Genomic DNA, 19702 nt, shown 5'->3' on the forward strand with positions numbered 1-19702 from the left:
AACGTCAAGAAAGTCAAGTAAATGTTGTCAAGTAGCTGAACAGGTTTTCTTATGAAAGGCAATGAAAGCACATGAAAGTCTCAGTTTTAGAGAATTGTTTACACTGCTCAATAAGTATGACTCAGAAATAAAACAGTACCTGGAAAGTTTGCCTAAAATCATAAAACTTTTTAACCCTGTCATACAGAATGAGATTTTTGAAATCTCTGCATCACTCCTTGTCCTTAAAATAAAGCTGGAACTGAGTGATGAATCAAGAATATAATTTGCAATTTTAGCAGATGAATTTAAAGAATGGAACTCAATGAACAATGGAACATTGAAGGAAAGAGATCTAGGTGTTTTGGAGACTGATGACATTAATGTAAGTGCATTAACTGACAAGCTAATACAGCTGCTGGAGCCACTGCAGCTAGTCCTGAATTCATTTTGAAATAGAACTGATTGCATATTTGGACTGTAATAAAATAATTTCACAGGTGAACAGCAAACCCTATCGTATCCAAAAGAAAATTGTTAAATGTAGGCTAATTTCTATTTTAAGCTTATAGCATTTGTTTTTCTTTAATTTCGATTATTACTATGTCCAAATAATAATAGAGGAGTGAAAGGTTGAGAGCATGCACTTATACAGCATATTGTCGGTTTCACCACACAACGAACCACTTCAGAATCCCAAATTACCAAATTAGGACTAGAATACAACATGTGACACCTCAGCACCACGCTAGTTCGAATGGCATGGAACAGTGTGGGTTTTTTTTACTGTGATTGGAATGCCAATCCTGCCATCAGCCCCCGAATTCTCCGTGCAAGTTAGAAGACCTGCTTGCAGGGCTAGATGCAGTTTAACAGCATACCCAGGACAAAGCAATTGCAGGTGAAGGACCTTGCTCGAGGGTCCAACATAGTGGAATCACTTGTGGCATTTACAGAATTTGAACCAGCAACATTCTGATTGCCAGTGTAGATTCCTAGCCTCAGAGCCACCGTTCCACATACAAACATAACCAAAATTAAAATTAAAGGTACTGGATTTTGCAAATAGATTGTATGTTAGTATTACTTTTTAAGGAACTCTCCAATGGTAATGATCATTTTGTGCTGGGCAGACTTGCTCAAATGATTGATGCTGTTGCTTCTGCCAGCTGTTCATGCATCAGATTTATGGTGGTTTTGTTTTTATTGTATTGTTTGTGGTGGGCACACTGATGTTTACTGGTCATATGTTGGTGCTGGTGTTCTTTATTTCTGTAAACTGAGTAACTTATACTGGCATATTTTGGCAAAATTATACATGTATAGAATATGACAGGTCTTAGACTGGGTCCACCTGATTTTATTACATACCCATCCATATTTTAATTTCTGGCCATGCCCTGGTGCAGAGGTTTCTTTTGTGGAAGGTAGGTAATCAGAATCTGTTATACTCAAAATGAATCCAGCAGTTTTGGCAATGTCAACAATTCTTAGGAAATAAATTGGACTGCAGCATGAATGTCAGTAAAATAAAGTTGATGGAATGGTTGAGAGAACAGTATATCTGCAGTGTGAAGAAGTCATAGGCTGTCAAAGAATACCTGAGGGAAACAGTACAATTATTATGACTTTGGATGGCTAGGAGAGAAGAATTTGGTAGAAGTTTAACAGAATTAGAATTTAATGAATGACATAATTCAATCTCACATCTAATGATGTGCCCTTAGATTACACTTGGGTGGGACTATTAACACTAGAATTACCAGAGCCTACAAAAAAACTCGTAGATCCAGCCGACCTTAAATCCGTTCACACCTCTCCGTCAGCGTCTTTTGTCCTGTAAATATGGCGATAAAGACAAGCAGCAAGCAGCCTACTATTTCATCCCCCTACAGCCGCAGAACATGCACACAGTTCTCCCAGTTCATGCCTTGATTGATTATCTGGGAGTGAAGTGCTGGAGTTTTAGAGTGGAAATAATAGATTATTTATTACTATTATTTATTACATTATTTGGAACAAATACATTCCATATGTGTTCTGTTTCTACAATAATCTGTGTAAACACATTGTTAAAACAGAAACATTTTTCATATTCTAGTAGTAAATGACAAAATAGCGGCATATACAGTACTATATAATGCGTGAAGCCTGAAGTCCAAAGATCAAATAAACACTTTCACAAAAGGTTCAGGGATAAGGCAACAGCTTCCGTAGTGTAGCGGTAAGATTTGCTGACTTGTGATCAAGAGTCCTCGGTTCAATCCCAACTGCTTCCTATATTTGGCATTTACAGTAGTGAGCTGCTGTTATTGTTAATATTATACAGTACACACATATATTTGGTTTGCGTCTGTAACAGACGGTGTACATTTATAGTACTTAAAGATACCGTTTTATTTTCACTTCTATTCTTTCAGTCATGATCACGATACATACTGCGGCCTATATATATATATACATGTATATAGTAAAATGATGAGTCTCAACACACTAAAAGAAGGTTTGGGGCAGCCACCTGTATATTGTTCCTAACTGCAAAAGGATCTTTTTTAGAGCACAATTGATGATGCTGGTTTGAGTTCCCAAGATGAACTGACTCGGTTTGGCAATATGGAGGATTTATAGTCGGTAACCTGGAAGTGACTTCAGTCTGGGAGCTGGAACCGGAAGTGACATCAGTTTGGGAGTCGGAACCTGAAGTGATGTTGAATCAGACAGGTTTTCCCATATTTGATCTGCAGAATTAACAGAAACAGGTTTAGAGCACCCCGCCATCCCATGGCCCGGCGGGTAATCACCTCCACTTAGTCCATTCAGCTCACTCCTAGTAGCACGTGTGTGACAATATATGTACATTTTAGCAAAGGAATGTAAGAGCTCATAAGCTGTACAGTACTTTTAACTCTTTTAGGGCGGATGTCGACTTTTGTCGACAGGAGGGGTTGAGGGCGAATGTCGACTAAAGTCGACATCCAGGGATAGAGGGCGATAATCAGCTGTTAATGGCGACAAATCTCACTGTCACGTCACAGGCATTCCCTCTGTGCTTGGAGGAATGCTAGACTCGTTGACTCGGCAACTAATCCTAGCGTGTGCGTGAGTTGCGAAATGTAAACAATGGCAAGATGGCATCAACATGTTACAAGGGAGCGAAGTGAGTGCAGAAAAGAAAACACTCGGCAGACAATGTTTTGCGCATTATCGCGGAGTCGGACTCTGATTTTTCAGAATCGGATTTTATTGACAGTGATCAGGAGATCGAGCAAGAAAGTGAGAAGCCGGCATCAGCTGATCAAACACCAGCCGATGCCGCGCCAGCGGATCTGCTGCCAGTTGAGCTTGCGCAGCCGATGCATCTGCGGCAAGGTTCGCGTGGGATAAATACACAGACATTGATCCGTTGAGAGCCGATCTGGCTACTGGACTTCACAAGACGGCATGGCTTGCTGTTGGACAAGGCAGATCACCAGCTGCTGTACTTCAGGCTGCTCTCTCCTGATGCTGCTTTTCAGCTACCGTCAGATGAGATAAACAGGTAGGCAGAGAAATTTTTTGAATCGCGGGCTGCGTTTGCATCGCATTCTCGTTTTTCAAAGTGTAAACCCACAACAAAAGACGAGATGAAGCGTGCTGTGGTATTACAAATAGAGATGGGACAGAACTGGTGATATAACTTCAGGAAGCATTGGTCCAAACGTGCTTTGTCCCCTGGTGGCTTTGGACAGGTTATGCAGCATGGTGATAGTTACGTGCTGCTGCAAAGACAGTGCATGCAAGACAGTAACATTTGTCAAAAGTAAATATTTTTTGTTGATTTGATATGTTACACAATTGCTTTGTGTTCTTTTTTAAAAAATGTCAGTTTTTGGAAAAATATTCAGCCCTGGGAGATAAAAAAAAAAAAATTAGCCCTAAAAGAGTTAAAGAAAGCAGGCATGCCATCTTGTATGCCTCTCCAGACAAATTGTTGATTGACAGATTATCTTGCAAGTGTGACAGCTGGTTAACTTGTTCTTAATTTCACAGTAATAAACTTCAAAACAAGACCAGCAGAGTTTAGCACAAGCATGCACATACTGTATTTATGAGAATATGCTGTGGCAAAACTCATTGAAATAGACAGCTTCAACAAATGTTTAATATACAAAAATAATGTTTACTGCGTAAAAGAAGAAATATTACTTTGGTAGTCTGCTTTGTGAAACATTTCCATGGATTTTAATAGAAATGTACTATTTAAAGGAAACCCCTAAATAATGTCTAAAAAGCTAATTTTCCTCTCTTCTGAAAAACCAAGTTCCCTACGTAATTCAAAAGTCTTAAGCAGAATTTCTGCATTACTTGTTTCTTTTTTATTCATAAAATTGCACATACTTACTAGAAAACACAGATTTACCGCTAAACATAAAATCAACCAATAAATGCCTGAAAGTGACACTAACGCCATGAATCAATTACTTGATTAGAAATAAAGAGTTAACACTACAGGGAGAATTATTGTGAGTTTAAGATGCTAGGAGCAGATGCTAAAGTGGGTGAAGTAGCACCTCCTGCATCAAATAGAAACACACTGAATTATGAAATTAAAGACCAAATGACAACCTGAGACAAAGATAATTACTTGGCCGGTGTTAAGACTTTAACATTGAAATTTGGAAATCGATTATTACAATGACAACTAGATATGCAATTCTCAAGCTGTATGAAAATAAAATTCAGAAGGAGCGGGCTGTGGGAATATTTATATACAGACTCATAAAGGGGGATGTATCTGTACTTTGGAAATAAAGGACATTTGAAAATAAGTTGTTCAAACATATAGGGGAAGTGTATTAGTACAGTAATTGTATTCCATTTTGTGATTTAAACAGTTTCACTGAACCAGTCATTGTGAAGTCAACTATTAGTATGGGGGCTTTTATTGACTGAGGGCCCATAGTTAGGATTTTCATAGAATAAATCACATCACTTCAATAATTTTATACCAGGGTTACTCACTGGGAACAAATATCATGCACTATCAAGTATGGAATTAAAAGTACTGAATAATTATATATGACAGAATGTAGCTGCATTATCTCTCAGTTATGTAGTCCAGTAGGAGCAGGGATGTTTTTTTAATGGAAAAGATTAAGTTTACCTCCTGCATTGATTATCATAAACTGAATAAGATTATAATCAAGAATAATTACAACATTCCTTTGATAGTGGCAGTTTTGACAAGAAACTGGAGGGTGATGACCGGAAGGGTGTCTCTAACACAACATCTGGGAAATACGAGTACTTAATAATGGCCTTAGCTTAATGCACTGAAAGTTTTCCAAGGTTTCACTAAAGACATATTGTTAGTCTTTGTACTAGTACTCATCGATGATATATTCATTTTCTCTACAGATTTCTAAATGAGCATAAGACGTGAGAAAAGTTCTTTCATGATTAATACAGCAAAAATCTGTTAAATTACAAAAAATGTTACATTTACTGTCCATTTGTTTTATTTTTGGTGTATTATATCTCCCAGAAGGCGTTAGGTATAAATCCTAATAAGATATAATCTATTTTAAATTGAAAAATTCCCACTTCAGTAAAGTAATTCTAGTAGTTTATTGGTTTAACAAATTATTATCAATTTTTTTTTCTAATTTTATTTAAATCATTTCAAATTTTGCCAGCTACTCAAGGATTGATTACTTCTTTATAGATAATAACTTCTTGCCTAAGATTAAATCTTGTAAATACGATGCTATTGTTATTTCAGACCATGCTCCGATGATCTTGGAGCTGAAATTACTAAGCCCCATACACTCACCCCGCAGATGGCGTCTCAATCCGCTTCTATTAGCTGACGAGAATTGTACTGAATTTATATCCAAACAAATCGAATTCTTTCTAGAGACAAATACATCCCCTGAGATCTCTGCAGGAATACTCTGGGAAACTCTTAAGGCCTTCTTAAGAGGACAGATTATCTCATATCTTTCCCACAGAATTAAATCCGAAGCGAAGAAAGTAGCAGAGATAAAAAGCGAAATTACTAAAATAGATGAAGAACATGCCAGACTACCAAGCGAGACTCTACATAAGAGGAGGCAGGCTCTACATTCAGAATTAAACCTCTTGACAACTAAAGAAACCGAACAACTAATTTACAAATCCAGACATCATTATTATGAACATGGAGAAAGCTAATAAGCTTTTAGCGCAACAAATTCACAAGCAAGAAGTGCGCAACGCAATCTCGGTAATTACTAACACGAATGGAGATAAAATCATCGAACACAAAAATATAATGTACACTTTTAGAGACTACTATAAATCCCTATATACTACTGAGTTTAAAGAAGACAATATACAATCTAATGCATTTCTGGATAAATTACAGATACCACAAATTGGCGCTATTAGTGTGGAGGAGCTCGATAAACCTCTGTCATTATCAGAATTACTGGATGCTATAAAGTCACTCCAAGGTGGAAAAGCAGCAGGCCCTGATGGCTACCCTGCAGAGTTTTACAAGAAATTCTCCGCTCAGCTAGCTCCCTCCTATTAGCAACATTTACAGAAGCCAGAGATAACCAATCTCTTCCACAAACCTTTAAGCCAAGCACTAATCACTGTCTTTCCAAAACAAAATAAGGACTTATTACAATGTGCATCATACAGACCAATTTCACTTCTGAATAACGACGTTAAAATACTCTCTAAAATCATAGCTAGAAGGATGGAGAAAGTGCTCCCCTCAATAATATCACAAGACCAAACTGGATTTATTAGGGGCCGACACTTATCTTCAAATCTTGACGCCTGTTTAATGTAATATACTCACCAACTAAATCAAACACCCCAGAAATATTATTATCATTGGATGCAGAAAAAGCATTCGACATGATTGAATGGAAATACCTTTTTACTATTTTGGAGAAGTTTGGGTTTGGCCCGAACATTTGTGCATGGATTAAATTACTGTATACTAACCCAGAAGCTTCAGTTTGCATCAATAACATTTGCTCAGACTACTTTAAACTAGAGCGTGGCACAAGACAAGGATGCCCTTTGTCACCACTGCTGTTTGCAATTGCCATTGAACCACTGGCAATACATTGTCGAAATACTGATCAGATAAAGGGGATTAGCAGAGAAGGACTGGAACAGAAAATCTCATTATATGCAGATGACATGGTACTGTATATATCGGACCCAGAAAATTCTGTGCCTGCAGTCTTAGCAGCACTCACAGAATTTCAAAAGCTCTCTGGTCTCAGAATTAATCTGAATAAAAGTGTACTCTTTCCGGTGAATTCGCAAGCATATAATATTAGATTAGACACCCTTCCTTTTATCATTGCAGAACAGTTTAAATACCTCGGGGTAAACATCACAAGTAAACATAAAGCTCTTTATCAACAAAATTTCGTCGTCTGTATGGAAAAAATTAAACAAGACTTGCATAGATGGTCAACCCTTCATCTCACACTAGCTGGAAGAATTAACACTGTTAAGATGAATATTCTTCCTAAGCTCCTTTTTATTTCAAAACATACCAATATACATTAATAAATCGTTCTTTAAGCAATTAGATTCAACAATAACCTCATTTATTTGGAATTCTAAACATCCACGCATCAAAAGAGCGACCCTACAAAGACAAAAGGCAGAAGGCGGCATGGCTCTACCTAACTTCCAGTTTTATTACTGGGCAAATATACAGTCGATAAGAACCTGGACACAAATAGAAGAACATACACAGGCATGGACCGCAATAGAAGTAAAATCCTGCAGTACTTCTTTGTATTCCTTGCTTTGTGCTCCAATAAACACACGTTATCGGCAATACACTAATAACCCAATTGTGCTCCACTCACTTAGAATCTGGAACCAATGTAGAAAGCATTTTAAGGCGGAGAAGCTTCTTTCTGTGGCACCCTGCAAAAGAACCACCTCTTTCAACCCTCACAAACATATGCAGTTTTAATATCTGGAAAAATTTGGAATTAACTTGCTTAGAGATCTTTATATAGACAACGTCTTTGCATCCTATGAACAATTACATTCCAAATTTAACATTCCAGCTACAAATTTCTTTCACTATCTTCAAATCAGGAACTTTGTTAAACAGAACCTTCCAGATTTTCCTCATCTTGCACCCTCATCCACGCTGGAAAAATTATTGCTCAATTTCAAGGAGTTAGACTCCATCTCTACAATATATAAAATCCTTTTACAATCCCTTCCTTTCAAAGATCCAAGAGGACACTGGGAAAATGACCTCTCAATTAATATATCAGAAAAGGAGTGGAAAGTAGCAATGCAGAGAATTCACTCAAGCTCCATATGCGCAAAGCATACAATTATACAACTCAAAATTATATATCGAGCACATCTGTCTCGACTAAAACTCTCCAAAATGTTTCCAGGGCATGATCCAACCTGCGAGCGTTGCAACCAAGCCCCAGCCTCACTAGGTCACATGTTCTGGGCCTGCTCCAAATTAACATTATTCTGGACAAAAATTTTTAATTACCTCTCAGACAGTCTTGGACTCACAATCCCTCCTAACCCATTAACAGCTGTGTTTGGGGTTCTTCCAGAGGGTCTTAAAGTGGAGAAAGACAAACAAACTGTGATTGCATTCACTACACTGTTGGCACGCAGACTTATTCTGATAAACTGGAAGAACCCAAACTCTCCTCTTTTAAGTCAGTGGGAAACTGATGTGTTATATTATTTAAAATTGGAAAAAATCAAATACTCAGTTAGAGGATCTGTGCAGACTTTTTTCAAAACATGGCAGGATCTAATCAGTAATATTTTGAAATGATTTTATAAAGCACAGAGAATTTGTTGATTTAGGTATTTTTAAAAGCCTTAAATTTTACACCGTTTGGCTTGCTCTCTCTCTCAAGGGTGGGGATCGATCTGTTCTTAGCATAATTCTTTTTTTTTTTGTAAAAACTTGATTGCTATGTATTGATTGTAATAAAATTAATAAATAAATAAAAAAAAAAAAAAAAAAAATTTTGCCAGTATAACCATGAGAACCTTTTTTCTTTACATTGTGAAGTCTCTATTGTCATTTGTATAGTACTTTGAATTATACTTTTCTATTGAAATGTAAATAAATGCTGTTGCTGTTATGTTTTTTTTTTCAAGTAAATTGCTACTAACAGAATAGAACTATGATGTCAGCAAAAGAGAACTTTAGGACATAAAACTAACAGTGAAGATTGCTGTCATTCATTAAATTACTTTGATAATTTTTTCAGACCTATAGAGGTGGAGATGATTGACGTTTTATATCTTTTTTTGTGATCAAATTTTTATTAACTTGAAAAAAGATAACAACACAAACATATTTTAGGAAATGACAGGAAAGAAAAGAAGCAAAGAGAAAGACAAAAAGTGAAAAGCAATGGAACATCTATACCACCAGGAAGCATAAGACTGTTTAATTAGGTAAGTCTAGGTAGCATTTTTGCTGAGCTGCAGCATAGACTGCTCATGGAGGAGTTGATCATAAAATCTGGCCTCCTAAAGAATAAGAGAAACATGCTCTGGGGACTTCAGTTGAGGGGCCAGCAGCAATATAGCTTCCAGTTTACCCATTACAAGAAGCTGCCACTGGAGAGAAGAAAGAGGCAAGTAAGACAAGTTAAGAAGATGTAAGATTTCCAGGGCACAAAGGTACTCCGGATTTCTGACAAAATAGATCACACAAAATACCAGGGAGTGCAAAAGAGAAAATAGAATACAGTATGTGGAAAAAATGGGCCAACTGCACCATAAGAACACAAATGGTAAAGGGGATCAGAAACCAGTCCAATGAGGTGCCATTGTGAAGAGGAACAGTACAAAGGATGAATAAATTTAAAGGGAATGTGCTGATGATCTGAATGGTGAGAACAGTTTGACATGTTAGTGAAACTATTTTAACTGCATTTTGAAGGAGCAGTTCTAAGATCTGATTGACTGGTTGATGTAATGAGCGAAAAACCAAAGAACCCCACATGTACTGACCACTGACCTTAAATGAAAATAGAAAAAAAAGGCAAACAGAGGTAAAGAGAATCTTGTAAACAAGTCCTGGAGTGATACTATGTCAGGAGAGGATTACAAGTCCCCAATTGACCTGATTCCTTAAGACATCTAAACTGAAAATGAGGTAGGGTGGCAACCAATCTGAAATGCAATATTCAAAAAAACCTGAAGAGCATAACAGGAGACTGGGCCATATTCGAATCAAGAAGATTTTGGTTTAAAAGAAGCCAAAGGAAAAATGCATATCAAGAGAGGATAAAATGGGTTTGCTCAATGACCAACCAAGAAGGAAGATTAGCGAGGAGGAGTTTGAGCCAGTGAGTCAATTTACATCTGCTTGTGTGGATATTTTGAATATTGCCGTTCCACTTAAAGAGAGGAAACATAAGCCAAGAAGTCAGTTGTGGTTTAATGATACTATGCGTTCTCTCAGAATGATGTGTAGGAACCCTAAGAGAAAGTGTGAGAATGACTGCCTCCAGGTCTCTTATGAGATCATCAGAGACTCCCTTGTTAATTATCAAAAGGCTGTGAAGAATGCAAGAACAACATTTTCTTCAAATGTTATTGCGAACAACTCTGACAGACCTAGAGTGTTATTGATGCTGTGCTTAATCCATCTGGGAGTTCTGCAAATGCTGGGTCATGATGACTTTTTTGCAATACTTTATCAATACAATTACTGATATTAAGGCTAATATTGTAATGTTCTGCGGTGGGCTGGCGCCCTGCCCGGGGTTTGTTTCCTGCCTTGCGCCCTGTGTTGGCTGGGATTGGTTCCAGCAGACCCCTGTGACCCTGTAGTTAGGATATAGCGGGTTGGATAATGGATGGATGGATATTGTCCATGTTGCTCAGGATCTGTCGGTGGGCATTATACATCCTGCTGTCTTTCATCAGTTTCAGCCATCTTCTGTTTCGGACCTGATTAAAATTTTTCTTTTTGTCCTCTTGACTTTATGCCTGCTCATTTCTATAAAGGGATGTTTGATGTAATTGGTCCTACTGTGCTGTCAATTATTAACAGCTCCTTGCAGACTTGGACTGTTCCTATGTGGTTTAAATATGCAGTGATTCAACACCTGTTAATAAAGGCAAACCTCGATCCTTTCCTTCCGAATAGCTTTCTCCCTATTTCCAAATAATGATTTCTCTCCACAGGCTTTTTTGAAGTACAACAATATTCTTGATAAGTTTCAGTTGGAATTCAGAATATTTCACAGCACAGATTCAATGCTGCTAAGAATAACGAATAATCTGCTGTTGGCTGCTGATTCTGGGAGGTGCACGGTGCATTTGACATGGTTGATAATGATATTCTGATTAACAGCCTCAAGTATTGGGTTGGCATTCGGGGTACTGCTCTTAAGTGGTTTGATTACCTCAAAGGCAGGACGTTTTCTGTAGATATTGGTAGCTCAATGTCTCCTATGCTTCTGTAACCTGTGGGGTACCCCAGGAATCTGTCTTAGGTCAGGTCATCTTCTCTTTATATAAGTTACCGTTATGCTCTATAGTAAACAAGAATAACATCCTGTATCATTGTTATGCTCATGATACCTAAATCGATTTTCCACAAATGGTGAAATTGAGTCAGTAACAAAGTTTTATTTAACTGCTTAAATCTCGGGGTGATTTTGGATACATTTTAAATTTGACAAACAGGGGATTAATAAAGTCAAGCTGTTTTTTTTTATTTCTTGCTTTTGTCGTGTCTTGTCTGAATTATTGAAATGCCCTGTATTGTGCAAAATGCATCTGCTAGAGTTTTGACCAGCGGCAAAAAAAGGATCACATTGCTCCAGTGTTGGCCTCTCTTCATTTGATCCCTATTACTTGAAGGGTAAATTTTAAGATTCTAGTGTTAGTGTTTAAAGCCTTACATGAGTCAGCTTCACCGTACTTAGCTGATGTTTTTGATCCATATTTGTCAGCCAGGCAGCTGAGGTTCTCAAATCAGCTATTACTCTCAGTCCCACATGCACAGTTGTACCTGAGGTGTGATCACACCTTTGTGGTGGCTGGTCTTAAACTGTGGAATGGTTTGGCCCTCAATAACATAGACTCCTACAAGTTATAGTTTTACGTTTTTACTAAACAAGCAACTAAACTATTACTTGCCCAGAGAGTTTGGACACGTGATTATTGTTATTGTTTACATCCCCCCTCAAGCGAACGCGGAGATGGCGAGTGACATCATCCATTCCGCAGTTGCTAAGTTAAAAACGCAGCACCCTGAGGCACTTCTGCTAATTGCTGGAGACTTTAACCATGTAACGCTGGAAAAAACATTAACTGCCTTCACCCAATATGTGGATTGTACCACCCGGGGAAACAGGACTATCGACCTACTGTATGCAAACGTTAAACACGCATACAGCGCCACCCCGCTGCCTGCGCTTGGTAAGCAGATCATAACCTAGTTCTGCTTCAGCCTCACTACAAACCAAGAGTGACGGAACTACCTACAACCACATGCTCATTCAGGAAGTGGTCCCCTGAGGCAGAGCAGGCTCTGAGAGACTGCTTTGGAACTACAGACTGGGATATATTGCTGGGGTCACATAGTGAGAACATTGAAGAGGCTGTTGAATGCACAACTGATTACATCAACTTCTGTATGGACATTGTAGTTCCAGTAAGAACAGTACGCTGCTATGCTAACAACAAGCCATGGATTACAAGTGACATCAAAGGCCTTTTGAACCAGAAGAAAAGGGCTTTTAAAGGCGGTGATCGGCATGAGCTCAAGCGCATGCAGAAGGAACTCCGAGTCCAGCTCAGGGTGGCGAAAGAGCAGTACAGGAGAAAGCTGGAGCAGGTTGCAGAACAACAGCATGAAGGAAGTGTGGGATGGGATGAAGATTATCACTGGCTGCAGCTCGAAGCGGGGTGCCGCCATCGAGACAGACGTGGAGAGAGCAAACCAAATGAACAACTTCTTTAATAGGTTTGATCACCCTAACCCACTCTCACCACGGAGTACTGCATCCTCCAACCATCCTTCTGCTGATACCAGCATAGGTGAGACATCCCCACCCACAATTACAGCAGCCCATGTGAGCAGAGAGTTGAGAAGACTTCGTGCCAGCAAAGCAGCAGGTCCAGATGGAGTATGAAGGCCTGTGCGTTGGAACTGGGGAGTCCTCCACAGCGCATCTTCAACCTGAGCCTGGAACAGGGGAGAGTCCCAAGGCTTTGGAAAACATCTTGTATCACCCCTGTCCCAAAGGTATCACGTCCTAGTGAGCTGAATGACTTCCGGCCTGTTGCTCTGACGTCACATCTGATGAAGACCATGGAGCGGCTGCTGCTTCACCATCTGAGGCCACAGGTCCGCCATCCCCTCGACCCTCTGCAGTACGCATACCAGGAGAAGGTGGGAGCGGTTGATGCCATCATCTATATGCTACACCGATCCCTCTCCCACTTGGATAGAGGCAGTGGTGCTGTAAGAATTATGTTTTTGGACTTTTCTAGCGCCTTCAACACCATCTAACCTCTGCTCCTTAGAGACAAGCTGACTGAGATGGGAGTAGACTCACACCTGGTGGCATGGATCCTGGACTATCTTACAGACAGACCTCAATATGTGCGTCTTGGGAACTGTAGGTCTGACATTGTGGTCAGCAATTAAGGGGCGCCGCAGGGGACTGTACTTTCTCCGGTCCTGTTCAATCTATATACATCAGACTTCCAATATGACTCGGAGTCCTGCCACGTGCAAAAGTTCGCTGATGACACTGCTATTGTGGGCTGCATCAGGAGTAGGCAGGAGGAGGAGTACAGGAAGCTAATCAAAGACTTTGTTAAATGGTGTGACTCAAACCACTTACATCTTAACAGCAGCAAAACCAAGGAGCTTGTAGTGGATTTTAGGAGGCCCAGGCCCCTCATGGACCCTGTGATCATCAGAGGTGTCTGTGTGCAGAGGGTGCAGACCTATAAATATCTGGGGGTGCAGCTGGATGACAAATTGGACTGGACGGCCAATACTGATGCTCTGTGTAAGAAAGGTCAGAGCAGACTATACTTTCTGAGAAGGTTGGCATCCTTCAACTTCTGCAATAAGATGAGTTCCCTCTTCTACACGGTGGTGTGCTGGGGTGGCAGCATAAAGATGAAAGACGCCTCACGCCTGGACAAACTTGTTAAGAAGGCAGGCTCTATTGTAGGATTAAAGTTGGACAGTTTAACATCTGTGGCAGAGCGACGGGCACTAAGCAAACTCCTGTCAATCATGAAGAATCCACTGCATCCACTTAACAGTGTCATCTCCAGGCAGAGGAGTAGCTTCAGTGACAGACTTGTCACTGTCTTGCTCCACTGACAGACTGAGGAGATTGTTCCTCCCCCACACTATGCGACTCTTCAATTCCACCCGGGGGAGTAAATGCTAACATTACAGACAAAGTTATTGTCTGCTTTTTTATTTATTTATTTATTTTTCATTTTTATTACTATTTAATTTAATATTGTTTCTTTGTATCAGTATACTGCTGCTGGATTATGTGAATTTCCCCTTGGGATTAATAAAGTATCTATCTATCTATCTATCTATCTATCTTTTATTCACTTGCATTTCAGTTTAGGAGTTTGAGTGTTTCAATCCTTCAATTCATATAGTTTATACTGTGTTCATTTTTTTCTTGTGCATGTATGTATTACTTATTTATGTTTGTCTGTTTTCTGTTATAATTTTTTATCTGGCTTTTATTTCTTATTAGCTTTTATTCAATGAAAGCACTTTGGTCAAAATTTAATGTGCTATATAAATAAAGAAATCCAAAGTTTATTCAATAAAGGAAACACTCTTTCTCTTAAAAAAGGCAAACAACAAACTTTTATATGCATTTAGAGACAACATTTATTTTGATGAAAGTTTCTGATTTTGTTTTGTTTTTCAAACAAAATTGCCCTTTTCTTGCTTTGTTTATGCTCAAATATTTTTTCAGACTTTAGTTTTTTTTAAATATACTTACTGTATGAAAAGACCTAAATGACCATGACAGCAGAAAATGTCTAAAAAACCTGAAAATAATAAACTACTAGAAGTTACTATCCACATAAAATCTTTTTTAATTAAACTAATTATTCAAAGAATTGATATATTGGAGTATTTACAGTATTTTGAAAAGAAAATGAATCGCAATCAGCTTGAGAATTATTTACAGTAGACAAATAAAGAATGAAATCATTCATTGCTGTATTCTCTATTTACATATGTGAACATATTCATACATTTTAGGTTGGTCCTCTTGTATCTTGTCATTAGTGTTAACGTCTTTCTTGAACTGACAAAGTACACCAGGGATTCCTTGGTAGTGCTCAAATTGTTGCTTTCTCTTTTGTTCTTGTTTTCTTCTTGTCCATCCTTCTTTTTCACTTTTAAGACCACCTCTGTTTTTTGAAGCAAATAATTTATTTGTTCATATAATATTTATTTAATTTTTCATAAGCACTTTCCCTTTCCATCACAGTATTTCTATCATAAAAGAATGCACAGTCAAATTATTTTTCAGGCAGCAGCTCCATAATGGCTATAATTTTTCCCCCAGGGATATTTTCTTGTTTCAGTACCTCCATCAGAGTTGATTCCTACATTGCATTTAAATCTGCCAGGATATATATCAGCAACCCTACAATTTCATTAAAATACTTCAGAATGTATGGGTGAATTTTCTCGACTTTAATTCATTTATAGTTTTTTTTACCGACAGTGTTCTGTCAATCTTTTTTATCATTAAATATTTCTTAGATACTTGTACTTACATCATATTTAAAATTTCTCAAGCTAAACTTCCCTCTTTGTCATTTGAAAGTTGGTCACAGCTGGCAAATTAGGTTGACCCCTTTAGCCTAAAAGTTGTTCATGCTGGAGCATCTACTAGTAATATTGGGTGCAAGGAATTAAATCACACCTTATGAGAGTGCAGTTAATTTTAATATTATGCTTAATTTTCAACAAGGCAATTTTCAGCAAGACTGGGAGATTAAAGATTTAAGGTGTTCAGAAATGTACAGTGGTCATTATCAAGAGATCAAAATAAACCCAAATGACCAACCCAAGAAAATTATCCAAAATTCAAAAGTGTATCAATAGTGCTCCTTTTAAACATAAGCAGTATAAAGACATCACGTGTCACCAACAATCAGGAAGTAGTAACTGGTGGCGTCACCAACAATTACAATGTTACATTCTGTTTTGGGTCATAACCTGGGGATTTTTTGTAAGTACTTCTTAAACTGTTTAATTTTTGCCAATTGGTGGTCTTGTAAAAAAAATAAATATATATATATATATATATATATATATATATATATATATATATCCTTCCGTGAGAACCCTACATACAAAGAGGACTGCTTAATTTATGTTCGGTAAAATGCCCAGAGGGGACTGGGCAGTCTGATGGTCTGGAATCCCTGCAGATTTTATTTTTTTCTCCATCCAGCCGTCTGGAGTTTTTTTTTTTTTTTTTTCTGTCCTCCCTGGCCATCGGACCTTACTCTTATTCTATGTTAATTAATGTTGACTTATATTTTTTCTTACTGTGTCTTTTATTTTTCTATTTTTCATTATGTAAAGCACTTTGAGCTACATTTTTTTGTATAAAAATGTGCTATATAAATAAATGTTGTTGTTGGTGAACTGTTTAATTGTTTCTGATGGTGGAGAGGCAAGAACTCTAATTATTTTACTAGACAGGTGACTTAGTTTGTTGTTGTGTAGCACTTGGACAAAACTTAAAGATTTTCAGCCTTTGTTCCAGTTGGGTGGCTTTGTTTCATTTGATCTCTGGTTCTTTTTACCAAACCTTTTTTTGTCCTTAAGGAACTGATATTTCTATTTGGTTTTAGGATTTTGACTTTTGTGCATTTTTAATGTTAGTTTTTTGGTTATTAACTAAAAAGAATTATGAAGTAAAATATAATTAAGTTTTTCTGATTCAAATGTTGGTATTCATCCTTGAATTTGAATGTAGTAATTTTGGAATTTCATTTCCTTTTTTTTTGGTTATTTATTTCCATTCTTTTTGTTCTTTTGAAATTTTGTAGTTTGGTCATTTTTGTACTTTAAAATTAGAAATCTGCAGTTTTGGACTTTCCCTTTTTGTTTTTATTTTTGATTTGTGTATTATAATTTCTTCAATTTTAAAGTCTCTTGGCCAGAGTTTATGACGGCTTTCGTCCTTGTTTGCACAATAATCACAACAAACATGGTGGTGGTCATAAACAAAAAAGATCAACAAAATGGTGATATGGTGGTCACCAAAGCAGAATTAAAATATTATTTTGGGGTTGAAACAAAAATGTGAGTACAAAACACTAGAACACTAGAAAAACTGAAAATAATCGGTTAACCTAACATGTATTTCTCAGTTCAGAAACCAGAATATACAAGCTCAACACAGACCAGGCTGAGAATTAAACGTTTGTTCACAAACCTATACTGTATATGCTGCTGCTCTGGAAATCTTTTTTCAAAATATATAAATTGTGGTATTTCTTCAATTTTTGATTTAAGTAAAGGAGGATCCATCTTCCATAGCCACCATACAGTTATTTAGATAGCTCATTTATTGTCAGTGACCCACGTTATAAAAATAACATATTTATCCACCTTAATGAAAGGACAAGTGTCTGTTTATGTGTCTGTCCAGTTTAATAACTCTGTAAATGTTAATGCTGAGGTCTATCTTAATTACTTAGATGTTAACTTGTTTTAGACAGACAGTACAACTAGTAATTATATAATTAAACTTCTCTGCATTTCTGCTTGCCAGAAGTGATACTCCACATCCTAAAACCCAGTTTTGATAACAAAAATTTTAATCAATTCTAATGTGTTCTGCTCATACCCCTCTCTAATTCTGACCTCCAGGTTTGTGGGTCGAAGCCAATGCAGTAGGCTATATAAAATTAAAAAGCCGAAAAAAAGAAAATTATGTTTGATTCGATTTAAATTGTGAAAGGAACAGACTGTTTGCTTTGATTCAAATGAAGTCACAAACAAACTAATCTTTTGTTTTGAGTATTATTCCCCTTTAACCTGTCTCTGACTTTGTTAATCACAGAGTAATTACTTAAGGATTATCTATTAAATAAATAAGGGATAGCTGCCCTTGGCACATACAGTGGCACACAAAACAACAGTGTGGAATTTGTGTTAATATAATGACCCTATTAGACCTGATCTTCCTGTGCAGTTTTCTTGTGCTCCAGTAATCATCAACAACATTTATTTATATAGCTCATTTTCATACAACTTCTTTCTCTACTTTTGGCTTCTCCCGTTAGGGGTCTCCTCAGTAGATCATATTTTTCCATATCCTCCTCCCCTCTGCATCTTGCTCCATTACACCCACCACCTTCATGTCCTTTCTCACCACATCCATAACCTTCTCTTAGGCCTCTTTTACTCTTACCTGGCAGCATCATCCTTAGCATCATTCTCCCAATATATCCAACATCGCTCCTCTGCACATGTTCAAAGCGAGGCAATCTCGCTTCTCTGAATTTGTCTCCCAACCATCCTACCTGAGGTGACCATCTAATGCACTCATTTCTAATCCTGTCCATCCTTGTCACACACAATGCAAATCTTAACATCTTTAACTCTGTCATCTCCAGTTCTGTCTCCTGTTTTTTGGTCAGTGCCACCGTCTCCAACTCATATAACATAGCTGGTCTCAATACTGTCTTGTAGTCCTCGCCTTTCACTCTTGCTGGTACCTTTCTGTCACAAATCACTCTTGACATTCTTCTACACCCACTCCACCCTGCCTGCACTCTCTTCTATCAATTGAAGAGAGTGTGTATTTACAGATGATGACGACTGGCTTCTATGTCAATTTAGCTTTCCAAGACCTATCCTCTTCTCAGCTGTGTGCCGAGAATACTAAATCTATTAAAGTATGTATGTAACATTTTCTAGATAATTTGTTAACTTCTTTTAAATAACGTATACTCTTAATAATTGAACATATGGGGGGGGTCACAGTGGTAGCAATGAGCTGGGGCAGCTTTCAGGGATTGTTCCTGCCTCACGCTTGATGCCTGCTGGGACTGTCACAAACCTGGATGGATGGAATAATTAAACATATATAACACAAAACTTTCAGTGTTCCATAAAAGTTTTGAAGAATCTGCGTTCCAAGCTTACAGCTGGTTTTACATTTATTACAGAGCTAATTGTGTGGCAATTGGTTACATGGAGAAAGAAAATGGAAGGAAAGAAATTGGGGGTTGGAACGTTTGACAGAAACAGCACTGCTGCATTAAATTATTCCATCCAGGGTCATGCATGTTCCAGCAAGCATCTTGCGGGAGGCAGGAACAATCCCTGGACGTGGGAGGCAAGAACAGTCCTTGTACAGGGTGCCAGCTCATCGCTACTGCTGTGCCACTGTGCCCCCACATGTTTAATACATGCTTTAATAATTTTATTATGAAAATAATACCAAGTTTACATCTTACTGTTCTAAAATCCAGAGAGCTGTAATACCATGAATGTATTCTGTGTGGCAAACACTGCCTGCTCGCTCCTGTCTACGAAAGAGAAAGCCCGTTTAAGAATGATATGATGATTCACACACATAGAATATGAAGCAGTTCTCTTTTGTTGCTCATACCACTGCCTAAGCCATCAAAAAGTGGTTTTCCTTGCCTCCACTTCACTGAG

The sequence above is a fragment of the Polypterus senegalus genome, chromosome 7 (genome assembly GCF_016835505.1).
Source record: "Polypterus senegalus isolate Bchr_013 chromosome 7, ASM1683550v1, whole genome shotgun sequence".
Classification (NCBI taxonomy): Eukaryota; Metazoa; Chordata; class Cladistia; order Polypteriformes; family Polypteridae; genus Polypterus; species Polypterus senegalus.